The sequence below is a fragment of the Dryobates pubescens genome, chromosome 3 (assembly GCF_014839835.1).
Source record: "Dryobates pubescens isolate bDryPub1 chromosome 3, bDryPub1.pri, whole genome shotgun sequence".
In the NCBI taxonomy this organism is placed as follows: domain Eukaryota; kingdom Metazoa; phylum Chordata; class Aves; order Piciformes; family Picidae; genus Dryobates; species Dryobates pubescens.
Window position 1 is genome coordinate 9,261,038 of NC_071614.1, and position 13,946 is coordinate 9,274,983.

Sequence of the window (13,946 nt, forward strand, 5' to 3'; positions counted from 1 at the left end):
CTCTTCTTTATAGATTTAGAGCAGTCTGTGCCTCTGAGAAGCACATCAGTAATGTGTGATAGCAGATGCATGTGTTTTATCAGGCAGTGCATACTCAATGAATAGATTTAGACTTTAGTAGTCTGGAATTTTTGCAACAACATCCTCTGCACTGCCTTTCCCCCCCCTTTTTTTCCCCCTCTTTTATTTTTTCTTTAATTTTTTTCATTTTTTTCTTTTTCTTTTTTCCTTTTTTTTTCCCTTTTTTCCCTTTCTTTTAATTTTTTTCTCTTTTTTTTTTTCTTATTTTCTTTTTTTTTCTTATTTTCTTTTTTTTTACTTTTATTCTTTTCCCCCTCTTTTTTTTTTTCTGTACACCTCCTTGAGAAGAGAGCAGCAACTGTGTAACCTGATCTACTGAGCTTCTAATTGAGGAATGCATTAACAAGTCCTACAATTATTAGGAACTTAAATCCCAGGGATTTCAACTGATCTTTAACATATTCCTAGGTGCTTTAAAGAAACTGGAGGGAAGCTACAAAAAGAATATGTAATATGAAAAGTGTAAGTGTGTGCCATCTGGACAAACAGGCCGAGAATGAATCAAAATATTCTTAAATACCAGATAATCCACATGGGAGGAACCCCATGCAAATACCTCCATCTCTGGAGATAATAAAAATAAAGAGAAATGTGAAAAAAAAAAAGGAGCAGATTTTGAGTCAGAACCACAGGAGTCTGTGCTTCACTCATTCTGTTGCTCATGCAGCTGGTTTTGGTTCATTTTTAAAGAACACATTCCCTGACAATTTGGTGGGTTTAGAATCATAGAATCATAGGATAAATAAGGTTGGAAAAGACCTCAAAGATCATCAAGTCCAACCTGTCACTACAGACCTCATGACTACTAAACCATGGCACCAAGTGCCACATCCAATCCCTCCTTGAACACCTCCAGGGATGGAGACTCCACCACCTCCCTGGGCAGCACATTCCAATGGCTAACAGCTCTCTCTGTGAAGAATGGTAACCTTGTGGAAACATAAAATAATTGTACCTGAAATATCAGAATTATGAGGGGGAAAAATACTCTTTGCTCTGTATTTCCACAGGATGCTGTTCTGCAGTACTGTTCTTCAATATCTACTCTTTACTCCTATATAACTTCAGGATGAAGATGTCAAAATCTGAGCCTGTCCCCAGATCTGAATTTTTAGCTTCAAAACTACACCAAGAGTGCTAGTACTGAAAGTAAAAGTAAGTTGGCCACATTTGGAAAGAGGCAGTGATTATTATACTGTTGTTGGGTCTGCAAGACAGACCAACAAGTTCTGAAGGCATAAGGGTGTATGTATTTGAACCATACAATCAATCAATCAGTGGATTAATCATACATATCAAGTCTGTATTCTTTTGATGAGCTCCAGTATTGCACAGGTTTTGCAGGCAGCTCCTGATGATAAAATACTTCCTTTTAAACTCCTTTTACTGCTCACAGGTCACAAAAGATCCGAAGAACATCATCAATCAGTCATGAAATTTGTAGTATAAGCTCTCACTCTCCCCACTAATGTGATCACAGCAAGTTAATTGAGATCATCAAATCATGAAATAATAGGGTCATAGAATGCATTGGGTTGCAAGGAGCCTCTGGAGACCAACCCTCTGCAGTAAACAGGGACATCTCCAACTAGACCAGATTGCTCCAAACCTGACCTTGAATATCTTCAGGGATGGGGCCTTCACCACCTCCCTGAGCAACATGGGCCAGTTTTCCACCACCCTCATTATAAAGAACTTATTCCTAATCTCAAGTCTAAATCTACCTTCCTCAAGCTTTACTCATTCTCCCTTGTCCTATCACTGTAAGCCCTTTGCACAAAGTCCCTTCCCAACTCTCCTGTAGCCCCTTTCTGGTACTGGAAGGCTGCTCTAAGGTCTCCCTGGAGCCTTCTCTTATCCAGGCTGAAAAGACCTAGCTCTCTCAGCCTGTCAGATGGTATGGAATGATATAATGCTCCCCCCCCCCCTCCCCCCCAAGCATTTCTACCATGATAAAAATACCTGCTATTGCATAAGCACTTATGCTTCATCAAAACCAGGTAAGTAAAAGAGTTAAAAAGAATCTTCTGAGCATCAATCCATGAATGCTTGCTGAAAATGCAGTGCAGCTTCCATCAGCTGTCTCTGCCAAGCTCAATAATCCAAACAATGTGGTATGGTCAATTTGTGCATGAGACAGCTGTTTTGTTGAGTACTTGTTATGCCTGCAGGGAGCTGAGTGACCACAGCTACAAATCAACAGTAGTTGTAATATAACATCCTAGAACTGCTTTCCTCTACAGCAGGACTTAACATGCTACAGACAATCGTAGCAAGATTGCTAGGTTTCCTCCGAGTTGTTCCAAAAAATGTCTGCTGAAATTGAATGTAAGGAGAGGGAGGGGGGAAAAATGTCAGTGAAAATACAAGAATGAAATGTTGCTTTGCTCTTTCATTTTTAGCCAGCCTGTCAAATTGTTTTCACCTTGTGCCAGTGTAATTCAACCCAAAAAAACCCCAACCCCCACAAAAAAAACCCCCACAAACCAAAACAAAATATTATAAGAAAGTATTTCCTGAATATATAGTTATTTGGTTTTAGTAAGCATGCAATTCTGTGATACTCCTGACTGGGGTTGAGTTAATTTTCTTCACAGTAGATGGGCAACAAAGCTGGTGAGGGGTTTGGAGCTCAAGCCCCATTAGAAGCGGCTGAGGGAGCTGGGGTTGCTTAGCCTGGAGAAGAGGAGGCTCAGGGGAGACCTTCTTGCTCTCTCCAACTACCTGAAGGGAGGTTGTAAACAGGTGGGGGCTGGTCTCTTCTCCCAGGCAACCAGCACCAGAACAAGAGGACACAGTCTCAAGCTGTGCCAGGGGAGGTTCAGACTGCAGGTGAGGAAGAAATTCTTCCCAGCAAGAGAGATTGGCCATTGGGATGTGCTGCCCAAGTTGGTGGTGGAGTCACTGTCCCTGGAGGTGTTCAAGAGGGGATTGGACATGGCAATTGGTGCCATGGTTTAGTAGTCATGAGGTGTTGGGTGACAGGTTGGACTTGATGATCTCTGAGGTCTTTTCCAACCTTATTGATTGTATGATTCTATGTGGCAGTAACAGGAGGCACCCAGCCTAAACTGTCACACCATGCTTACCAAAAGCAATCAGAAGGGACAATTATTACAGCAGAAGATGAAATATTAGTCCTCAAGAGGTCACTCAGTATGTTACAAGAACTACTTGATGGAGTTTATATAATCCTTCTGAATAGAATTTAAAGAAAGTCATGGCATTATGTTTTAAATACTATGAAGAGTCTTGAGTGTAAAGTAAAGGTCATTTCCAGTGAAGCCTGCACGATATTTGTTCAAGAAGCACACTACATTTCTTCCTCAGTTTTATAATCTGCAAATGGCTGGGCACCAACATTTCCTTTCAGAGAGGCTCCTTCTAATCTCCCAACTTTTGTGCAAGGTTTCAATAGTCCACAAACATGTAGAACCTAGAATAATAGGGTTTCTAATGGAAACAGTGATACTTATGTAGCTATAGATGTGCCAGCTCCTGCTGTAATAATCAGCAGATAATTACTTTTAGCTTTTCTCTCAGTGAATTAGGACAGATGAAATTATTCATTAAAAGATGAGTTTTCTTCTGTAAGAAAGTTCATTTCAGGATATGTCCACAATAATAAACTAAACTGCAGCTCGGGCCGGGATTCTCAGTATCTTTTTGGTGGTGGTTGTTTTTTCTGTAATGAATGAAAATAGTCAGAATGAGAGCTGACTGCAGATCACTTGGCCATTAAGCCCAACCCATCAGCATAGTGTGCACACTGCACTGTGAAGAGCTGAAATGAGCTGTGGTGTGATGAATCAGCTCATGTGGAGATGTTCTCAGGAAGATAGAAGGGCAGCTTCATATCTAGTACTGTGGTGGTTTAGATGGTTTAATCCACCTGCACCAACAATAAAGCACAGCTAACCCAGTCAGAGAAGTGAGTGAAGGCTGTATTTTACAAGCAATAATGAAATGCAAGGAATCTATACAAAATATACAGCATTTACAATGTCGTACAAGAATTTACAGGAAAGAACACAACACAGGCAAAATCCCCCTAGCAGGAGGATCCCACCTCAGGTTCCCCCCCAACCTCTCTCTCTCCCCCTTCCATTTCCCCTCTAGTTAATTAGATGGAAAAGGAGTAAGAGAGAGAAAAGGATATTAAGGGAAATTTGTTAGCTCAAAGCAGTTGTTAAGTTAGTTTTCTTATCTTATCAGTTTCAGTCCAGGGTCAGCTGCATGCACTCTGGCCAAGAAACAAAAGACAGACAGACTGAAGCTGGAGTGAGTGAGAGTAAAAATGTTAGAGGTACTTGCTATGGTACCTCTCACATCTGACCAATGAAATTCGTTTAGAATGAATCTTTGCTTTCTTTTTTTACACCCAAACATTCATCTAGAGAATTCTGCAGCTATCCTTTTAGGCACAGCCTAAACTGTCCCAGGCACCTTCCTACTAAACCTCAGCATGGATTCTCATTTAGGAAACAGCAAAGCATAAATTCCAAGCCATGCTGTATACCTGACAGCAAGAAAATCACCCAGCGTGCTTTATTTGAAAGGAATACTGATTTTAAGTAACTTTGGTTTTATCAGGAATGAGAATAACTAAGTCACCACCAAACAGTGATTATCAAGATCACATTATGGATTCTAACTTGCAAAATATTTCATTACAGCTTAGTGTTCATCATTGTGGTAAATGACATCAGAAGGGGTTGATCGATGCCTCCTATTGGTACCACTCACCATTAGCTTCATTAATCAATGAGTTCTCAGAATATTTCCTTCTGGGTATTAATTTGAACCCCAGGATAATGTCCATTAAAAGCATGCCAGGTGGTGGTTTCTTTCATCATGAGCAGGTCAGTATTTCAACCAGACAAACTTTCTTTTGAATAACATTTTCAGGGAGCAGACATAAAATCATTAGATAATTCTTTACTCTTGCTTCCCACTGCTGTTTTCTAACTTCATTTCACCCTTTGAAAGCCTCCAAGAGGCAAATGCTATATATTTGCATCTGCTGTATTCTGATTTCTTATGTACTGATACTGGCAGGCACACAACAGCCCAGAGTTAGTTAAAAATGAGTTACAGTAGATACTGTTCAGAATATCTTCCATTTTCACTCATTTAAGCATGCAATTCCACATTCAGCCTCATTAGCAAATTTATAGTAATCCCTCTTGCATTTATTAGAATAATGTTAGTGTAATATATTAATACAATAATAGAATTATATCATTTATATTTCATTTATATGTGAATTTTAAACCATGCACAATTTAAATAATTCAGATTTCATTTTCAGCTCTTCAGAATGTTTAAAAATAATCACAGAATGGATGGAATCACAGATAGAAGCTGCTCCTACCACCACCTGCTTTTATTTCTCTTCCTACCTCCAACCAAAATAAACCACAATTCTCCATTTCCTCCTCAAACCCATCCATTGCTTTTTTTGATTAATGCTTCTTGAAATAAGGTTACAGCGACTGGAAAATCATAACAATGAGTTCTGGAATCAGGTTAAATCAAACTGGGATTGCTAGATGAAGGATTCAAGAACTGGTGGGAAGAGAACTGGCAAACTGACTCATTTGTCAACATACAGCTGAGACTGAAAGTCACTATGCCATTTAGTTCACTAATTAATCACCTCTTCAGTCCCACTGCACTCAGCCTTGGATTCCATTTTCTTCTTTTCATTTTGTGGATGCAAGGTGCCAAGTAGGTTTTTAAAAGGCTATAATTGCATTATTAACTTTTTGGTTACACAGTGTCTCATGACTCTTATTATTTTTTTCCCCCTTTTCCTCCTTACTTGATCTGCTCCACTAAACCGCTAACCTATAAAGTTGGTTATCTATGTATGAGAAAAGTTCCCTTACCCAGATACTCAAATTGGAAAAGAAAAAGCTTTCAAACTACATCAGGTTACAGATATTATAACCATTACGAAAAGGGAACTAGGAGAAGGAGAAGGAGAAGGAAAAAAAAATGAAAATGAGAAAGAAAAAGAAAACTAAATAACAAGAAAAAAAGAAAAGGAAGAGGAAAAAGGGGAAAGGGAAGGGGAAAGGGGAAAGGGAAAGGGGAAAGGGAAAGGGGAAAGGGAAAGGGGAAAGGGAAAGGGAAAGGGAAAGGGAAAGAGAAAGGGAAAGGGAAAGGGAAAGGGAAAGGGAAAGGGAAAGAGGAAAGGGAAAGAGGAAAGGGAAAGAGGAAAGGGAAAGAGGAAAGGGAAAGAGGAAAGGGAAAGAGGAAAGGGAAAGAGGAAAGGGAAAGAGGAAAGGGAAAGGGGAAAGGGAAAGGGAAAGGGAAAGGAAAAGGGAAAAGAAAAGGGAAAGGGAAAGAGGAAAGGGAAAGAGGAAAGGGAAAGGGAAAGGGAAAGGGAAAGAGGAAAGGGAAAGGGAAAGAGGAAAGGGAAAGGGAAAGGAAAAGGGAAAGGGAAAATAAGGGAAAAGGGAAAGGAAACTGCTACTATTAATAATACTAATAAAGAAAATGACTAGGTCTTTACACCTACAGAACAGATATTCCTTTTTTTTTTCCCCTTACATGAATTAACTGGAAATAAATAGATTTTTCTACACCTGGATCCAGACATTTTAAACTGCATCACATGAAGTCTGGATAAAATACTCTCACAAAATGGATAGAGTACATTTACAGCTCTATACTCTCTCTAGCATAAATACAAAATATGTATATGCAACAGGAAATTTTCAAGAAGCACAAAGAACTTTCTTCCTGAAAGAAAAAGCCTTTTTTCTTTTTAAATAATACTTGTCCTATGGTACTGGAGCAGCACAAGCCACCTTTTATTGGTAGCAAAGAAACAGGACCAGTCCATGTGTCTCAAATGAGTGAATGAGCTGCCACAGGAGTGCTAATGTGTTTTGCCAGGTGTGTATTTCATCCTGTTTCATTAAACTGGAAGGTTAATTTGTAAACTGGCTTTGCCCAGATGCAGAGTCTGGGGAAGTGCATGAGCTATTTCCCCTCTCTGTTGCTTATGAAATACCTGGAGAAGAATGGGTCATTTGAGATTATGCTCTTTCAAGTTATCTTCATGCTCCTCTCTGTGGCTTATGAAATACCATAAGACAGATACTAGTTGTTTTTTCTTTAAGCTGTCATCTCATCAAGACAATTAACTACCCAGACAAGCAGATAAAGGCCCCGATGCTGCCCTTTGCTTGCTTGCTTGTTATACGTTTGAAAAGGCAAGTCATGTGGTCCCCACACATTCCACTGACCATGAGATAATTTCTCACTCATCTAGACTACAAGGAGCCATTAGTGCTATGCTTTCTAGTTTGCAGGAGAAAGTAAAGAATGATAATTGCTCACATTCTTTCCTTGCTCCCTGTTTTGTTGTTTGTTATCCTTTTCTGCTGAATCACTAAAGTTGACCCCTGATATTTCAGCTCAGGTAATCAAATTACACTGACATTCTCCTCACATGTATAGAAGTGATTCCTGGGGCTCATGGACTGAAACCAGAATGGAACTCAATTTTCATAAAACAGAAAGTGCATAGATCTGCTGATCAAGAAGCTTCAGTTGTGCTATGCTTAAGAAATATTGTGCCTTAGATGTTGAGTACTGTGTCCCGTTCTGGGCCCCTCAGTTTAGGAAGGATGTTGACTTGCTGGAATGTGTCCAGTGAAGGGCAACAAAGCTGGGGAGGGGTCTGGAGCACAGCCCTGTGAGGAGAGACTGAGGGAGCTGGGGTTGCTTAGCCTGGAGAAGAGGAGTCTCAGGGCAGACCTTATTGCTGTCTACAACTACCTGAAGGGAGGTTGTAGCCAGGCAAGCAGCACCAGAAGAAGAGGACACAGTCTCAAGCTGCACCAGGGGAGGTTCAGGCTGGATGTTAGGAAGAAGTTGTTCATAGAAAGAGAGTTTGGTCATTGGAATGTGCTGCCCAGGGAGGTGGTGAGTCACCATCCCTGAAGGTGTTCAAGGGGGGATTTGACTTGGCACTTGGCGCCATGATTTAGTAGTCATGAAGTCTTGGGTGATTGGTTGGGCTTGATCTTTGAGGTCTTTTCCAACCTTATTGGTTCTCTGATTCTATGATTCTACAGGAATCTCTCCTTTTGCACTAATAAGAACAGTAGCTTTTCAACTGATGCTGAAAAAGAATAGAGGTGTAATGAAACACAAACTATCAGCTGTCACATAGCATCTCATCTTTGTGAAATAAAGAAAAAACAAACCTCAGCATATTAAAGCTGAAAGTGGAGGTGAAAAGAATGTAGAAATTGAGAATAATACACAAAATTTCTCTAAGGATACTACATTTGGCTGTTGATCCTAACTCAGCTCTTCTACAAATATAATCAGTTAAAACCAAAACAAGGGTTGCTATAAAATATTTGGAATCTCCAGTGGATAAAAGTAGTTCTCAAAGGTTAATAAAGACTTCTTGCAATAGAAAGGGATGTTATGCAGTTGTTATTCAGCAGTGGCTAAAAATGAAACAGATACAAACCAATAACATTCAGGGGATGTTATTTCATTTTCATAATGCAGTTTAATTTTACAGTCCTTCAACAATGAAAGTGATTCAAGTTTAATAGACAAAAAACCTGGAGTCAAAGTGAATGAAACATCTTCTTTTACAGCCATGGGAACACCTCATAATGTCGCAAATGCAAGTGCAATAATAAGTTATGAGAGCAAGACTGGCAGGAAGGAAATCATTTTATAGTATTAAGATAGTACAGAAAAATAGAACTGAATTAAAGCCATTAGCAGAATAGCATCAGCCTATGCTTGAAATCACATTTACAAAATGATTTCTGTGCTGAATGAACATTACATTTATTTTTTTGCTTCTCTCTGTCACATAAGTAGGTGTATTGGGTTTACATGACAAGGGTTTAGCACCAGGGACCCTATTCTGGAGCAGAAGAGCGTGAGGAGAAAGGAAAGGCAGAGACTAGATGTTGTGAACTGACCATAACTTCTATTCCTTATCCCCCTGTGTCTCTTGGGAAGAAGTTGTTAGAAGGGTCAGGAGTAAAGGAATCATAGAATCAATAAAGTTGGAAAAGACCTCAAAGATCATCAAGTTCAACCTGTCATCCACGACCTCATGACTACTAAACCATGTTCAAAAAGGGATTGGACGTGGCACTTGGTGCCGTAGTTTAGTAGTCATGAGGTCTTGGGTGACAAGTTGGACTTGATGATCTTTGAGGTCTTTTCCAACCTTTTTGATTCTGTGGCTTCAAGTGCCACGTCCAATCCCTTTTTGAACACCTCCAGAGACAGTGACTCTACCACCTCCCTGGGCAGCACATTCCAATGGCTATCAACTCTCTCTGGGAAGAACTTTCTCCTCACCTCCAGCCTAAACTTCCCCTGCTGCAGCTTGAGACTGTGTCCTCTTGTTCTGGTGCTGGTTGCCTGGAGAAGAGACCAACCCCCATCTGGATACAGTCTCCTTTCAGGTAGTTGTAGACAGCAATAAGGTCTCCCCTGAGCATCCTCTTCTCCAGGCTAAACAATCCCAGCTCCCTTAGCCTCTCCTGCTTGAGGCCTCTCACCAGCCAGGAGTGAAATTGAGCTTGGGAAAAAGGACTGATGAAGGGAAGCTCTTTTGGTTTTGTTTCTCATTATTCTACACTGGTTTTCTTTGACAACAAATTAAATTAGTTTTTCCCAAGTGCAATCTATTTTGCCTGTGATAGTAGAATCATAGAATTGTTAGGGTTGGAAGGGACATCAGGGATCATCTAGTTCCAACCACTCTGCCATGGGCAAGAGTAACTGGCGAGAGATCTTCCTGTCTACACATATTGCTGTCTGTATGTATTTTGGGAGAAGAGGAAATGGCCTCAAGCTGTGCCAGGGAGGTTTAGAATGGTTATTAGGAATTTTTGTTTACTGAAAGGGTGTTCAGACATTGGAAAAGTCTGCCTGGGGAGGTGGTGGAGTCCCCATCTCTGGAGGTGTTCAAAAGATGTGACATGGTTTAGTGTTGGGTTGACACTCGAACCTGATGATCTTAGAGGCCTTTTCCAACCTTAAAGATTCAAGGATCTCGTATTTCAGCCTATGAGTTTTCCCATCTTATTTTATTACTCTGTTCTGTTGAGAAGAGTGAGTAAGAGAGCAGTTGATGGGAGGTTTGGCACACAGTCAAGATTAGCCCACCAGAGTATAGTTGTTCCTTTGTTCTCCATAATCCCAACAAGTGGTCAATAAACGTGTCTGAACATGGTACAGAGCCAATTGATAATGCAGAGAATGAAAAGAAACAGTTCTCTGAATCATTTGCCTAAGATATCATTAGGACAAGACCCTGATTATGCCAGACGTGGACTGAAAGATGTTTTCAGGATCCACTGATATTCCTAAGGGATGTGAGTACTTTATGTGTTGCAATAGCAAGGAGCCTTCTTTAGACCTAAATGGCTTTTATGGGAATCTCTGAGTTATTCCCAGTCTTCTTTTGCCAAAGCTGCCTTGCAGCTGCACAGCAGCACAACCTTATGCAAATGCTCTGTTGTCCACTTTGGCAAGCACAGAGGTACTCCAGTTCTTCTGTCTTCATGTCAGTGAGTTGAGGACTGGGTACAGATACTGATTTCTAAGAGGAAACTTTAACAAAGGGTGAGTTAAATATACAAAGGGCATGTTAGGATATATCAGAATTCTGAAAATCAGCAGCTTCTGTCAAAAAAACCCTTTCCAATGTTTCCTGCTGGTCTGTTTCAGCCTTCAAGATTTTCAGGAAACTACTATCTTGAAAAGCTTTAGATCTCACTCAAAAATAGGTACTCAACTTGTCTGTTCACTACAACTTTAGGTGCTTATCTCCTGAGTTTAAAGATCAATCCCACATTCAAGCTTAAGCCAAAAATTCAGCACCGACTCCTTGATGTTTTGTGTGCCACATGTGGAACGTGTCAGCTCTTCAGCTAGTGCAGTCAGCGGGGTCATGTGGATTTTATACTGACACAATTCTTTTCACTCCAAATTCCAAGTGGAATTTGAAACATTTTGCACCTAACGAGTCCAGAGAGTCTTAAACTTCTGTACAGTTCCTTGAAAACACAGCCTACATCAGGCATGGAAGAAGGGCAACAAAAGCTGGTGAGGGGTTTGGAGCACAAGCACTGTGAGGAGAGGCTGAGGGAGCTGGGGTTGCTTACCCTGGAGAAGAAGAGGCTCAGGGGAGACCTTCTTGCTCTCTACGACTACCTGAAGGCAGGTTGTAGTCAGGTGAGGGTTGGTCTCTTCTCCCAGGCAACTAGCACCAAACAGGAGGACACAGTCTCAAGCTGTGCCAAGGGAGGTTTAGACTGGATGTTAGGAAGAAGTTCTTCCCAGAAAGAGAGATTGACCATTGGAATGTGCTGCCCAGGGAGGTGGTGGAGTCACCATCACTGGAGGTGTTTAGGAAGAGAGTGGTTGGGGCACTTGGTGCCATGGTTTAGTTGATTAGATGGTGTTGGATGATAGGGTGGACTTGATGATCTTGAAGGTCTCTTCCAACCTGGTCTATTCTATTCTATTCTATTCTATTCTATTCTATTCTATTCTATTCTATTCTATTCTATTCTATTCTATTCTATTCTATTCTATTCTATTCTATTCCTTTCTGTCTCTGGACAGAAAATCAGTGGTAGTTGTAGAACTGCATTCTTACATACAACACATACATCTTCTTTGTAAATCAACCCAGCTAAATAAAAACTACAATACAAAATGAAGAAGGCAAGTGGGGCAAGCTTGGATGTTGGAGGCCAGCTTCTCCAAACTCCTTAATTTTTGCTCCAAGGCTCTTGCTTATGCATTTTCATTGAGACATCTCTGTAACAAAAATCAGGCATAACTCTTAGACTGACTTTATCTCTCTACAAGAACTTTTTCCAAAAGGTGATAGCAGTGCTGTAAGCATCACACTGGTCTGCTTGAACTATTTTCTAGCACTCTTCCAGCAGGCTTTGTAGCTGTTCACATCTTGAATGATGCCACATCTTCAAATAAGTGCTATAAAGCACTTGGCTGGCACATTCTTGGAGCCACTTGAAGTGAGAAAGAACACACAAAAATTCCTGTTTGTATCTTAGCTCCACAGGAAGCAGAGACAATAACAATGTGTGACATAACCAGCTCACATCAGCCATAAAGAGTGAAAGTTAGTATGTGCCAGCTGCACTTTTGCATTTACTTTTTAGGCCAGTTAGAAACAGCCTTGTGCTCATTTCAGATGGAGTCAAAATGTCTGAAAGAAAGAGAGTGGGTTGGTGGCTGCCAGATGGAGATTTTTGGACCTTATTGCTGTCTATAACTACCTGAAGGGAGGTTGTAGACAGGAGGGGCTTGGTCTCTTCTCCCAGGCAACCAGCACCAGAACAAGAGGACACAGTCTTAAGCTGCAGCAGGGGAAGTTTAGGCTGGAGGTGAGGAGAAAGTTCTTCACAGAGAGAGCAATTTGCCTTTGGAATGTGCTATCCAGGGAGGTGGTGGTGTCACCGTCCCTGGAGGTGTTCAAGAAGGGATTGGACGTGGCACTTGAAGACATGGTTTAGTCCTGAGGTCTGTGGTGACAGGTTGGACTTGATGATCTTGAGGTCTCTTTCAACCTTAGTGATTCTGTGATTCTGTGTGATTCTGTGACATGAACCAGGGAGGCTGTGGATTCTCCCTCTCTGGATCTATTCAAAACTCACCTGGATGTATTCCTGTGTAGTCTGGTGTAGGTGATCCTGCTCTGGCAGGGGGGTTGGACTGGATGAGCATTGGAGATCCCATCCAGCCCCTGAAATACTGATTTGAATAAAAATCTGTAGGAACTCTTGTCTAATTTCCTTTTCCTTTCTAGAAAGCACTTAAAGGAAAGAATAAAATCCCAGCCTACCAACCAACACCACACAAAACCCCCACAAATCAGTTACTTGGATCTTATTTAATTTAAACCTGAAATCTGTAGGCAACACACACACACACACACACACATATATGAAATTGAAAAAGCCATCACATCAGGGAGGTGGTGGAGTCACCATCCCTGCAGGTGTTCAAGAGATTGGATGTGGCACTTGGTGCCATGGTTTGGTAGTCATGAGGTGTTGGTTGACAGGTTTGACTTGATGATCTTTGAGGTCTTTTCCAACCTTATTGATTCTATGATTTAATGTTTTCCAGTTCAGCCTGCCCACACCCTGAGTTTGCAGGATCAGAGGCCATCTTTCTTTTAATCAATTTCGATCCTCCTGAGAGATTTTTGAACCTGTTGTGACATCCCTGGATTAAACTGCTATTAACTCCTCCATTTGCAGTCACATGAAAAGTCATTGCTTTATGCCATGTTATCTTAATTTCTGTATTTCAAATAGGCTGTTGTGGTAGTTTTAGGCTATGCCCTTAAAATTTTTCACAGATCTTGAACAGACAAGTAGTAGAACATAAATAAATCACTTGGGTGTACCCTAGAAGTGTGAAGGTAATGCTTGGGTGTACTTCAGAAGTGTAAAGGGAATGCTTGGGTGTATCCCAGAAGTGTAAAGGGAATGCTTGGATGTACCCCAGAAGTGTAAAGGTAATGATTTACATTTTTAGGACATTAACATTTGGGGAAATAGCTTTATTTTCTATGAAGTATCACATCCCAGGTGGTTTTTTTTCCCTTCCAGTGTAAAGGTATTAACCTCTAACATACTAACACACTTATATTGGGTGGATGTGTTTAAATCACTTCATAAAAAGGGAAATGCAATGTATTGCATCAGATTTTCTCAATATTCCTCAACATTTTGACAGATCAGAATCAAGCAGTGTTAAAAATGTGCATTCATTATTTGAATCCTTTTCTCATTATTCCAAACACATATTCTTGCTGC